The sequence below is a fragment of the Equus przewalskii genome, chromosome 2, assembly GCF_037783145.1.
Source record: "Equus przewalskii isolate Varuska chromosome 2, EquPr2, whole genome shotgun sequence".
Taxonomy (NCBI): Eukaryota; Metazoa; Chordata; class Mammalia; order Perissodactyla; family Equidae; genus Equus; species Equus przewalskii.
Window position 1 is genome coordinate 117030581 of NC_091832.1, and position 13274 is coordinate 117043854.

Below are 13274 nucleotides of genomic sequence, written 5' to 3' on the forward strand. Positions count from 1 at the left end.
CTTGTTTAAAATGGTATCAACTCAAATGAAGATGGCCCACGCATCTTTAAAGAGGTGAATTCCAAGAACAAAAATGACCACAATATCGATCATTTCTTCTACGTTAGTTGGTCCACCATCCCTAAACCACTCCATCCTCCAAAAAAAAGCTACAAAGAAGACAAATTTATCATTCCCATTTACAGAGGAAAACATGGAAGCTGAGAGCAGTCAATAACTCTCTTGAGAACCCACAGTTTGTAAATGGTAGAGTCAGATTTGAACCCAAATGTGCTTGACCCCAGAGCCCGCGCCCTTCACCACACGCCTTCATTAAAGAAAGGAACCCCTTTCTGAGAGTGCCTGAGAACACGGAGTCCCAAGTAATCAGCCAGCCCCATCTTCACATTACCAGCCCTGCTACCAATTTGCTGGGCGTCACTTCGTCATTACGCCTTCAGTGCTTTTCACTTGAAAAATGAGGGATTCTGCTACTTACCACCCACTTACCCATGAGCTGGAATGAATCGAGGGATGTAAAACTTAGAGAACTAAGGATGAAAAGTGTTATAAATAGTATTATTACAAGTAGCAATAAATCAGGTAAAGAATGTAATGTGCAAGTTGGAACATAAATGGGAATTAAGCCTCATAAATATGAAAGGACCCAAGGCATGCGGTTCTTTGAATCCTAACAGTAAAATGCTGAACCTAAATTTTAGATTAACAAGGCACCCAAAGAGCCACCTCAGAAAGGCATAATTTGAGAAGATTGGGCAAGATAATCACCAGGAACATTTTGAAAAGGTAGCTACTCTGATGTATATCTTTAATGTTTTTTAGGAAAAATTATAGTAGTAAAATCCAAAGGTTTACTATGTGCCAGGGATAGTTTCTAAACTCTCTTCATTAGCTTATTTCCTCTTCACAACAAGCCTATGAAGTTAAGTCCTATTATTATCCTCGATTTTAAAGACGAGGAAACTGAGGAACAAAGTTCACATAACTGCTCAGTGGCGAAGCCACGATAAGGATTTAGGCAGCCTGGCCGCCGAGTGTACAGCCCTTCACTGCAGTATTCGTGCTTGCGCTTATTTGTTGATAAATGACGATTTTCTAAATCTCTTCCCCTTCTCTCAGTGGCTTGTTCCACGTGTCCCTCTTCTCTGCCCTTTTACCGTCATTGTCTCTGGCTGGGCTCACTACTCAGAGCTCCAGCAGTAGGTCAACAATGAACTACAACAAAACCAACCACCACAATGACAGTGACCCTTTCCTTCTTTTCAAATGATGCCATCTAGACAGGAATGTGCCTTAAGCAGGTTGATGTCAAGGAACCTCAAAACAAGAAGTGAGTATTTTGCCCTGGCACACAGCATAACAAGGAAAATCGGATAAAAATCTCTCAGTTCCTTGTACTCAGTGACAACCGTTGCTCTCTGCAGCCTTGCGTGCTTCCTTCCTCTGGCAATTCTCAGTCGATTTCTCTTATCTAAAAACTCTGCCCCAAACCGATGCCTTCTAGATAACTTTCTCCATGTAATTCCATTTCAAAGTATTTTAGAAGTTGGTCAGATTCTTAGAAATCAACTAAACTGATCCCACGAACCCCCGAGAAGGAAGCAACCTGCCGAGCGTGAGGCAGTGGGTCAGTGCCCAGCCCGGCTCTGAACCCCAGACCCGCCCTGGACCTGCCTTCCTGGAAACATCCCTGAATCTGAACAGGTGGCTGGACATGGGCTCTGCTCTCCAGCAGAGCCTGCTGCCAGGCCGTTTCACTACTTACAGGAGGTGTGATCTTAAGAACTATTTAATCAGTCATTGCTATCAGAAAGAGAGTAAACGACAGTAACTCGCACAAGAGTCCATGACTGCACACTGGAAAAGCCAAAGAAATTCGCTAAAAAGCTATTTACATTCAGTCTTTGTATCTCTCCTGATGCATGATAAATGTGCAAAAATTAATAATATCTCTATATACCAATAATAACCAATTATGATATTTAATTAATTTCTTCTCGAATAACTACTAAAAATACAAAATATTTACAGATTTAGAAAATGATGTACCTTATTTATATTTTGAGAGACAACTTAATTGGTTTGGTACGAAGAGAAATATTTCTTCTTCTAAACGGAAAAATTAGATATATAAAGTATGCCTGATTCTTCAGACAAAAAAAATACATTTTTAATGCAATGCCAATCAAAAGACCCCAAGATTTTTACTAGTATTCTGGAAAATTAAAATAAAATTCACCTCAAAAAGCAAATCGGTAAAACTATAAGTAATACTTTGAAAGACATGAGCAAAGGTAACAGACAACTTTTTAGATATTAAAATATAGTATAAAGCAAAATGAGAACAGTGTATTAGTTCTAATACAAAATTGGACACACACACTGATGACCTATATAGGAAATTTGTTATATATAGAATATAATATGTAATATAGAAATTTTAAATATTTTTATAAATGTGTACTGTCTTACCACACCAAACCCAAATGAGTTCCAAATGCTGTTAAGAATTAAAGAAAAAATAAAAACTAGCACAAAAAAAGATCTAATATCAAGAGGAATAATCAAATATCAAGAGGAATAATAACTTCATAAGTTTGAGAAGAAAATAGATGAAATTTCCCTGTAAAAGGACAGCTTTAAAAAAAAATGTAAACTATAAACATTAAAATAAAAAGACAAATAGACTGAGAAAAACAATTTCAGTAAAAATGGCAAATCATCATTTTTATGTCATCTTTACAATATAAAAAGCCTGTTCAAATCAATTTTTTGAATCATGTCAAACTAAAACTAAAATAAATTATATAAAGAGCTCTCACACCTAGACAAGAAAATAAGACCTTAATAGATAATTGCATCAGGAGAGATACAAAGACTGTGAATGTAAATAGCTTTTTAGCGAATTTCTTTGGCTTTTCCAGTGTGCAGTCATGGACTCTTGTGCGAGTTACTGTCGTTTACTCTCTTTCTGATAGCAATGACTGATTAAAGGACAAACACAGACAATTCATACAAAAAGACGTGCAATTCATAAGCCTATGCAAAAATGTTCACATCGATTTTCAGCGGAGAAATGCAAACTAAAGCAACAATGGGGCACCATTTTCCAACTGTAAAATTAGCAAACATTGTCTTTCCATAAACACACTTGGTGTTGATGAGGTCATAATGAAACTGTGCAGTCATGTATTTCTGGTATCAAGGTAGGGGAACACAAATACTTAAGCCATAAAAATGGAATTCACTTGTGTAAAAGAAAACATAAATCTTTCCATGGAAAAACTGTAAGACAAAGGTGTTTACAGCAGTGCGATATTTTTTAATAAAAATCTTGGTGATGATCTAAATGTCTCAGCATATACTTCCTCCCGGAAGCTCGGCCTCCCTCCCTGACCCGCCGCTTCCTCACCCTCAGGCGCCTCAGAGTCTCTCCCGTGGGCATGCCTGTCACTGACATGTCCCCAGCCTTTGGCACAGGGCATGGCACATAGTAGGGGTCTAGTAATTATTGAATGAATGAATGAATGAATGAATGAAATCCATGTTAAATAGTAGCAGATTGAGTTAGTTTGGCTCTTGAAATATGAACCTATCAATTTGCTAATTATGAAAATTATGTTGCAACTCAGAAAATGCTTCAGGACAGCAGCACAAAGTCGGGAGAAAACAGAATACATAATTGCACATATATTAAGATTGTAACTAGATAATAGTTGTAGGCATATGGACAGACTCTGGAAGATACCATGTAAATTTAATAATGTTTTTTGTTGAAGTTATGGGATTATGAATGTTTCAGTCTTTTTCTTTTTTTAAAAAAAGCATATTAATTTTTCTCTTTTTACAGTTATAAAAAGGCAGGGGGAAAAATTCACAGGCCTTGAGTCAGAATGCTTAGTACCCGTCCTGGCTCTCCTATTTAACAGCTTCCTGACCTCGGACAAGCTACTGGAACTCTCTGAGCCTCAGTTTCCTCACCTGTTAAATGGGAACTATACAAGCTCCCTCCCAGAGCTGTTGTGAGGCGTAAGTGGCCTGATGCATGTGAAAGGATTTTATAAGCTGTAAAGAAATGTATAAATGTGACGCCATTATTATTAAAGTAACCTCTGTTTCCTAAGAGAAACCACTTTTTATTTCTTCCAAATTGTGGACATGTAGTCATTTACATATGATGTCAAACGATTCCAAAGTGACTGAAGCACGCCATCCCACCCGTGTTTCACAAGCTGATACTCACCCAGCCCCAAACACTGGGCGTCAGGCCGTAGTGGGTGTCCAGCTGGGTAAGTCGAAGGGACCTCTGAGATGCTGGGAATGAATGGGAAATAAACCCAAAATGAAAGGCTTCCCCAGGTGATCAAATAAGGAAAGCCACAGAAAATCCATCACCAACTTTTAAATGTTAATCATTTAATTTTCAAAAACTAAAAAAATGCAAGAGAAACAAGTGTCCTTCACATTCCTGTCCTTGGGCACCCAGTGCTCTTCCTCCCTCCTTCCTGCCCGGGGCGGCCACCCCAGCGTATCCCACGTGGCGTATAGATCATTTTCAATTAAAGCTTCTTGTTTTGACTTAAAGTTTTGACCCTCCTCTGCGAGAAGCCTGTATAAACAAACCTTGCTACTTTTACCAATTACTGCCTCAGACCCAAACTCTGCCTAAATTCCTCACTAATTACACACCTGAAACCTAAGTTTCCTTGGCCTGTCAAGTCTTCACGAATTTATGGTCTCTTTGTGTAAAAAAATATGTAAACTGCCTGCTTTGTTCACACTCTGAATGGGTTTTTTATGATCTCCCATGCACATGTATTAAATTGATTTTTCTGCTGTTAATCTGGTCTCGTGTCAATTTTATAATTAGTCCAGACATAGAACTCAACAAGGGTAGAGAGGGGGAATTTCCTCCTCCCCAACAGTGACTATTATTGCTTTATTATCTGTCCTTTTAGGATATTTTATGCATATGTAAGCAAACATAAATGGGTTATTTATTCCTTTTAAAAAATGTATTCGTCTTGCTGCTATTTACATATTGGTACATAAAGAGTTTCCTTATTCTTTCTTTTGCATCTGTATTCTATTTCATTGAATGGCTGTGCCGTTATTTATTTGTTTTATCAGTCCCCTTGGAAAGAACATCTGGGTTGTTTGCAGTTATTTACTCTGCCCTCTGAGGAAGGAAGGTTTCATTCTGCCTTAAGCAGTGACAATGAGGCACTCAGGGGAGTGGGTCCAGAGGGACCCCAGTCCAGAGAGCCCACCATTTGCTTCTCTTATGAACAATTAGACAGGCCTTTGGAATCTTATCAGTTATTTTTCCTGCCCTGGATCAAAACCACATGGTTGGGAGGATCTATTCCAGTTAGCCCTTTTCTTAAAAGTCAGGATAATGATGTAGTTAAGAGTCTGAAGCCAGACTACCTGGTTTCAAGTGCTGGTTCTTCCGCTTACTGTTCAATGGTATACACCTCACAGGGTTTTATAAGGCACAAGTGCATTAATAGATGTTTCAATGGCTCTTACGTTCAGCATCTTTCAGAGGGTGTTTGGGAAAGTAACCCAAAACAATCAAAGGTATCTTTATCTCAAGAAATTATGTCCTAAATCAGTGGTTCTCAAAGTGTGGTCTGTGGACCAATAGAATCAGCTGGGAATGTGTGAGAAATGCTAACCTACTGAACCAGACACTCTGAGAGTGGGACCCAGCAATCAGGGTTTACCAAGCCTTCTGGGTAATTCTGATGCATGCTATGGTCTAAGAACTACTGCTCTAAAATGCAGGGTTTGGCAGGAGAGGGTGGCTTTAACTCCTGAAAATCGTGTTCTTTGTGGGACCATGAATTGGTGACATAGAATTCCATGCATTTTACTAGTGGAAAGATATGTGCATGAGATTTGTATGCTATTCCTGTATCTCAAAAAGTATCGATGGAACTGTTTTCTTTTAAATCACATTCCTCAAGTTTTCTCTTAGCATGTGTTTGCGACTAGTTCAGCACCGCTGATAGATTAAATAGTAGCAGGTATCATTATTTAATTGAAAATATAGAGGAGAAAAAAATCAAAATTGAAAAAAATTCTAACTCTTAAACTCACTCTATAATTACAAAATGAGGCTTAACCATTATGATTTAACTAGAGCCATTGTTTTCACGTTTATTCATTCAGCAAGCATTTACTGAGCATTGACTACATCATCAAAACTGTGCTGAGCACTTGGAATCCTAGTGAATAAGACGGGCAGGAGGAAGCTACGACCCATCCGTTGATCCATCATATGATCTATTCAGCGAAAACCACAGTCCAACTTGTACCACACCCAAGTTTCCATGCCGTTGGGATGAGTTTCCAGAAAGAAACAATCCATTACTGTTCCTATTCTCCCTGGATCCAGCACAATGGTTTCTCCAATGAAGAAATGCTACTATCCTGGAGCATAAACCAGGATGTCAAAGAGGTCTGAGGTCAATTCCAGCCAGCGGGCAGGGCCTCCCTGGAGCGTTATTTTGAGAAAGATTCTGAGACAATATTCTGGCTGGGCAGCAAAGTGCTGTGCCCAAGAAGGAAGGGAATAGCAACATAAGGGTCTTTCATTTGCACCCCTTGGGGAGGGCAGCTTTCCCTTCCCTTTGAGATATGGAAGGCCATTTCTCAGCATTTCTTGGATTAGAAAATCAGAACTTTTCTCCTGTCTTCTCCTGAGGCTACTAATTTTGCTGGCCGTCTCTTTTCCTCTTGTACTTTCCTTCTCCAAGAACCACTGGGAATGGCCTGGACAAGTTCAGAGTCAGGGAGCAGTGGTTTCCTGGTGTCAAATGCTTTAGCATGGGATGATTTCCTCCGTGGTGTTTGGGCTGAGGCCCAGGCGCCCAGTCCTGATGCCGCCTTCCGCTGGCTTTAAGACACCTGGCTTGCTCCTAAGTGTAAGGCAGCAGGATTCGCTTTCCCGAATGAGAGCGCACACACTTTCCCTTTACAGCTTGGTTGGTGTTACACAGTTGTGAACAAATGGCCTGTCACCCTCCACCTCCATGGCAACCAATGTCTTGGACTGAACAGAAAGAAGATTTCTAGCATCAGCTGGGTGAAGAGAGGACGAGAGGAGACCCAGCCGGCTTTCTAGCCAAGAATCCACTGGTTGGGTCGGCTCCCATTTGTTGCACAATTAAAAGGTGTGTATGGCATTTCTAGGTTACTCTTTATTTGATTACATGCCTCTCTCACAAGGAAGTGATGAATCCCTATTTAGCACCCATTAGGCTCACAGTTCTAGGCATGTCTGAACCAGATGGATCTGGCTCGTATGGTCAGCTAGAACCATGATTTGGAATGTGTGGTGCAGAAAACCTGTCCCATGCTTTAAGAAGTGACAAAAACCCCAGAACTCCAAAGTCTTTTTTCCAACCAATTTCCTTCAAGAAGAGCCAATATGGAAACATTCCCAGAAGATTTTTCAATTAGCTCTATTGACAATAAATGGAGATTTCATATATCCTGATTTATTGAAGACATTAGAAATCATTTTTCTCTCTCCCAAAAAATGTGTTTTCCTCCTCTTTCCTCATAAAATTTTGCCTCTTTATTCAAATCCAAACAAGGTCACATACTTGCTGGTCACTTGATTATTTTCAGGTATTATTTGGATATCCTTTTCTTGGCCTTCCCTTCTAGATGTTTCTATTTTCTTTATAAGTTTCCTCAGGTGCCTCAAACATACTGTTTTTAAGCTCTTGCTTTATTTTTCTTTCCACTCATAAGGAAGTGCATAGACGTTCTGGGATTACCTAATTCTGAAGCCGATGACAAAATGATGCTTTACAACTCGTGAAAAGTTGTAAACTTAGAATCAGGTCAATGTTTCCCACAAGATGATTAATTGTAAAAACTATTAGATCTTCATCTGACTGATTCTAATTTTAGACCCCTGAGACATCTGATTAACAGATGGCCAGCTTTCAATCAGCCCTAATAATAATGGATAAGAAGAGTGCTGTGTGTTAGGTTAAATCTCAGATTACTGTTTTTATAAGAATACCGATTTCCCTCCTCACCAGAATGCAGAACTGATACTGGAGAGGAAAATTAGCTCGCTTACCTTTCGTTGTTTTTCTTCCCCATCTTCTTTTGGAAAAAAATGAGCAAAGACAAGGGAAAAAAACAGAGTCAAGGATGAATATGAAGAAATGTGAAAATACCATGAACTATCCCTAGAGAGTAAAAAAATGGGCTTCTGTTGGGACTTTCAAGATTGTGGACATAATGTGCCATGTCCATTCACTGGCTGTAAGCAGTTTTTACAGCCAGTCATAAAATGGAAAGGAAAGGTTCATTGTGAAACGGTTGGCACATATTTAACAAAGGTAAGACAAGCTGGCACCACTATAATTTATATCCATTAGCATGGGGTGCAGTGGGGATCCTAAGGTGGAGGGCACAGCTAGTAAAGAACTTCAAAAGGAGAGAGAACAAATTATGAAATGTGGATTTGTGTAAGCAGTTTATATTTTCAACTATGATGAAACTAAATTTAACTCGGAAAAATTAGCAAGTATCACGATTAGTGCATATAAATAACCCAGCAATTCTGTGAATGGATACAGATTTCACACAATAAGTTTTGCCATAAAAAAGACCCATTTATCGTACCTAAAATCTATACTACTTAACTTTTAAAAGAAATAAAATGATAGCTCTTGAAAGCCCTTAAGAGAGGTTATCAGTCAAATCTACACTTGTAAAGATTTTCCTTGTGAAGACAGAGAATAAGTGACCCCTTTGCCTTGTAATAAGCCTACATATTTCTAAAAATGGGAATTAACTGACTCGATCCTTGCTTTGACAGGTAAAACAACTCCATCCCCATCAGCTTTTTCTTGAAGAACCCATTTTCCATATCCTTGGTTATTTTGGTTACTTTTCTCTGGATATTTTCCCTACTCCAGCTTTCTTCTTCAAATAAGAAAAGTTGTCAGGCCTCAGTAAAGAGTCTTCCACACCTCACCCAGAAGCATTTCTGCTTCTTCTAACTCTTGCGTTCTTTTCTCTAGTTTGGGCAATTCCATCAAAAACCTAACCAGACACTTTTGAATTCCTACGAGAGGAGATTTGAACACAAATCAAAGATGGCAACTAACCTTTAAAATTATAATAGCGTGAATCCCTCTGTTAGGTGTGGGGAGGGTTTGCAGACCACATGAACTCACTAGAGAACTGGCCCGTTACCTGTGAACGCATAGCATCACTCCAAGACGGGCTCTCTGCCCCTCCTCTGTCCTGCCCTAGGAGCTTACACGGTAATGCACAATATGGAAGAGGGCTGAGCAGGATGCCGGGATGTTGCTTTTTAGTGCATAATTAGTCATGAGAAAGTTGGATAAGTCAAGCTTTTTCTGAGACCCCAGAGATCAAAGAGAATTCAGTGAAGGGCATTCATTTGAAGAGCAACAACTATACTATTCTTCACCAGAAGTTCTGTGAAACGTAGGTTTGGCACACTTATTTCTGTATTTCTTTTGCCCGTTTCAAAGCCAAGGAAATCTGTTGAAAAGTGTAGTTTTGACAAATTAAAACTTGTGCAGCCTGTCATTTTGTTTCAGGATAGCAGGTCACATGGTGGTGCAAACTGACGGTATATCCTGATGCCATTTACCAGGATCACAATGGTGGCACCAGTCACGCCCCTCAAAGGCTCCAGAATAAATACACCCAAGTGAGAAATGCATGGCAGTCAGACTAAAGCAGAGACTGTACTTTGTCCAACCAGAGGGACTACACTTCAGAGCTGAGAGGCGTGCTTGAGCCCACAGTTCACACCGTTGCCCTTTAGTCCTTGCTCCTCAGAGCGTGGTCCCCAGCACAGCAGCGTGGGCATCACTCAGGAGCTTGTTAGAAATGTAGACCCTCCGGCCCCACCTCGCATCTGTTAAGTCTGCATTTTAACAAGATTCCCAAGAGATCTGTATGCACATTAAAGTTTGAGGAACACTGCTTAATAGATGACATTTTTAAAAATAAATATTAGCCATAAAATTAGTTTGTCCTCTCAAGCTCCCTTACCAGGAATTTAAAAGCAGCAATCTAACAAAATACAGCAATTTCGACTCTTTTGTGAAGCCGTCAGCAAAGCCTTCTGTCTCTAGACTCATAGGACGGCCTAATTCACCGGAGCACCAAGGCCAGGGAGAAAAAGAGAGCCAGAAGATGGGCTCAGCAAGACAGGCTGTATTCCCCGCCGCGTCTGACTTCGTCTAGCGGGGAATCTCCCTAGAATCAGCTTCTTTATTTCACACTCTTTTGTACCATTTAGGGTCTAGAAAAACTTCAAAGGAGGACCAGGTGCTCTGAGATTAGTGGCTGTTCACGATTCCAATTAATTTACTGAAAGAGTTCGGTTGCACGGGAGTCCTGAGGAGGTTTGGAACATAACCGGAAGAGCTGACATGCACACTCACCACAGATCAACTCTACCCTGCAGCTCCCAGCAAGCGAACCTTACAAAGGGGTGGCGGGGAGATTCTATCACAGAAAGCTCCCGGAACCTTCTCTCACCTGTTCACACTGACAGGAGGATGGAACTGTGGGACCTAAGTTGAGGCGAATTGCCTTTCTTTGCAATGCTGCGCAACTTCCAGACAAGCCTGTGGGTTAGCTTCCCCGATGTCAGGCCCTGGGCAGGACTGCCAAGGATACAACATTTCAGGAGGAGAGGTGTGGGTTCTAACGGAACAGGGCAGATACCTAAAGACTAGGCTTCAAAGGACATGGGAAATAATTTCTCACAATTCGAGGTTATTTTCACGGGGACACAGCAGCAATTGGTGGCCATTACTGCTAGGCCCCTAACCTATCCCTTTCCGGAGAGTACTTAGATATTTCAGGATCTTAGGAATCATTTATAAAAAGGCTCTTAAACTCCCCGTGCCTTGTTTTATCTGCCCAGCATCTATTGTGCAGCAGGATGTGGAGAGAGGAGTCTGCAGACAAGCACTGTGCATGATTCCTGAGAGTGCTTCCTGAAAAGTGCACCGGAGGGCACCTGTCAGAATCCTCTGGAGTGCTGGTTAAAATGCAGGCTGGGAGGTCTCCAGATCTACTAAATCAGAATCCACGGAGAATCTACCTTTTTAACAAGCTCGGGTGATTTTTACGCCTGTAAACTACCGCTTACGGTTTAAAATGAGTTGAATTTTGGACGATAGGAGCACTGCATCCTGCACAGTCTTCCATAATGATCTCCAGCATTTGGGAGGGGTATGAGTGAGCCTGAGCTGTCTTAGCATCTTGGGAAAGAACCAGCCTAGGTTATTTCTCCCTACAGAGTGCTAGGGAAAGCGGCACAGTCTACGAGAGGATGCCTGACACTGTGGTGCTTCCCTGGGGATCCGAATTGAGGCTTGGTGGATCTCCAATCCAGAGATCTTTTAACCTTCTACCCAGTTAGAAGATGTTTCTACCACCAACTAGCTTGCAGCAGGTTCTCTTGACCTGTGGACAAGCACAGCCACTGCAGGAAAGAAGCAGTATGTCAGCTGGCTGGATGGTAGAAAAGCCTAAAGTTTTACCTAGACTACCTAGGAACACATGGCATTCCAATGATGTGTCTCATTGGTCCATGCCTGAACTCACCTTCAACTGACTGATCAGATCTTGGGTTGTTTTAGAACTTGTAGTGCCACCAGAATTATGCTCCCATTTCTTAATTTCTTCACGGGGAAATGATTAGGTTTTCATTTTCCATCAGGACGAGCAGTAGACCGTTCTGGTTGAGCATGCCTATTCACCAAGCTCTAAATTCACTGCATTCCTCTCATGTTATTGGTGTTTCTTTTGCCTTTCCCTGGTAGAAAGGGAACATTTATGTGAACAGCAGGATAAGAAGGTGAGCTAGAAAGCGAGCCATTATGACATTCAACGTTTATAAATGGATAGTAATGCACATTTTAATTTAAACTCCCAAGACAACAAGCAAATCAACTAGTACACATTCTAAACCACTTTGATAGTAAAAGAGTTCTCTGAATTCTATGTTTCTTCTCAACATAGGTTCACTCTTCCACTGAAGTCAGTAATGATGTAACAAATTTCTGGCAGGTTTTTCCCACCAGCCCATATGCCCAGCCCAGATTCATAAGCCATCATCCGGACACCTACATATTATCATCAGCAGTTAACTGTCTCATATTTCACTTAATGTGAGATTTCCTCTCTGAGGTTCTGTATTTAAAAAAAATACACAAAGAATTAGGTTTCACTTCAAAGGAGTAATAAAAGGAATGTTATGGTTGGCCCAAGAACTAAATGATTTCCATCCTCATGAAAAGCAGACAGCCATAGGTATATGACCAGGCTCCTAAAAGTTAGCCATCAATTCCTTTTCCCTAAAACGACTGACTTTTGCCCCTATAAACGACTCAGAACTAAGCACACTCAGAATGAGGGAAGCTTTGCATCTGCGTGACAGGAAGTGAACATGTGAACTCTGAGTGACATGGAGCCACTCTCACATTTTAACCCTTTGTTCTCTGTGCTCTCAACATCATTGATATGTGAACAGAGATTTGTTCTGGATGACTCAAGAGAAGTTTTAGTCACCGCAATGGGCTACCTATTTAGTGTCTGGGTTTCTGGATCTGAAGCATCCCCATGACTGGCCAATTCATCTAGAATATGTAACACAACTTCGCACAAGAAGGTAAATGGCGGGTGATAGCTAGGCAGAGGTCGGGGGGAAATGGCTCTTTTCAACATGAGCTTTGTGAAGCACCACTCCCAGTCAGACGCGCACGAAGAAGCCGGCGCTGAGCATTCGTGAAGCTACGTGGAGACAGGCGAGGGCTCACTCCAGCTCGCACTGCTCCCAGCAAAGCCGTGCCGTTCTCATTGATCATCAGCTTAGGGAATTACTAGGGACCTGTTTGCCCTTTATTTCCTAGATGGTTGGTAGGAAATAAAATCAAAGATTGTCTCTATTTAATAGCTCAAAAATAGAGAACTTTTCACATAAGTTGGACAATTTGCCTAGGTTATGTGACAGTTCCATGCTGAGGCTAGATTAAAACTCAGAATATGGAGAAGCCCAGGCAGAGGGCATGGAGGGTGTTCTCTGGCTCACACCTTATCAGACGGGCGCTCACACCGTTCCTCCAAGAATCCTACAAGGTAAGTTTTCTTATACCCGTTTAGAAATGAGGACCTAGGGAGTTAGTTTACATCATTTGGCTACCTCCACACACTTGGAAAGTATCAGAGCCAGGAACCAAACATGA

General features: G+C 41.0%; 1 long non-coding RNA gene across 3 annotated transcripts in view; it reads right to left on the reverse strand.

Annotated features, from left to right (window-relative positions):
- Positions 1-1596: 1596 nt before the first annotated feature.
- Positions 1597-13274, reverse strand: part of LOC139082085 (uncharacterized) — a 90054-nt gene continuing 78376 nt past the window's right edge. Inside the window, exons 3-6 of one of the 3 annotated variants that reach the window (XR_011537806.1) lie at positions 11635-11845; positions 8105-8127; positions 4244-4314; positions 1597-4065 (exon numbers count right to left, since the gene is read on the reverse strand). This is a non-coding gene — a long non-coding RNA (uncharacterized lncRNA). Of the gene's footprint in view, positions 4315-8104; positions 8131-11634; positions 11846-13274 lie in introns of all 3 variants that reach the window. The other 2 variants (XR_011537805.1, XR_011537807.1) reach the window with 2 other exon arrangements.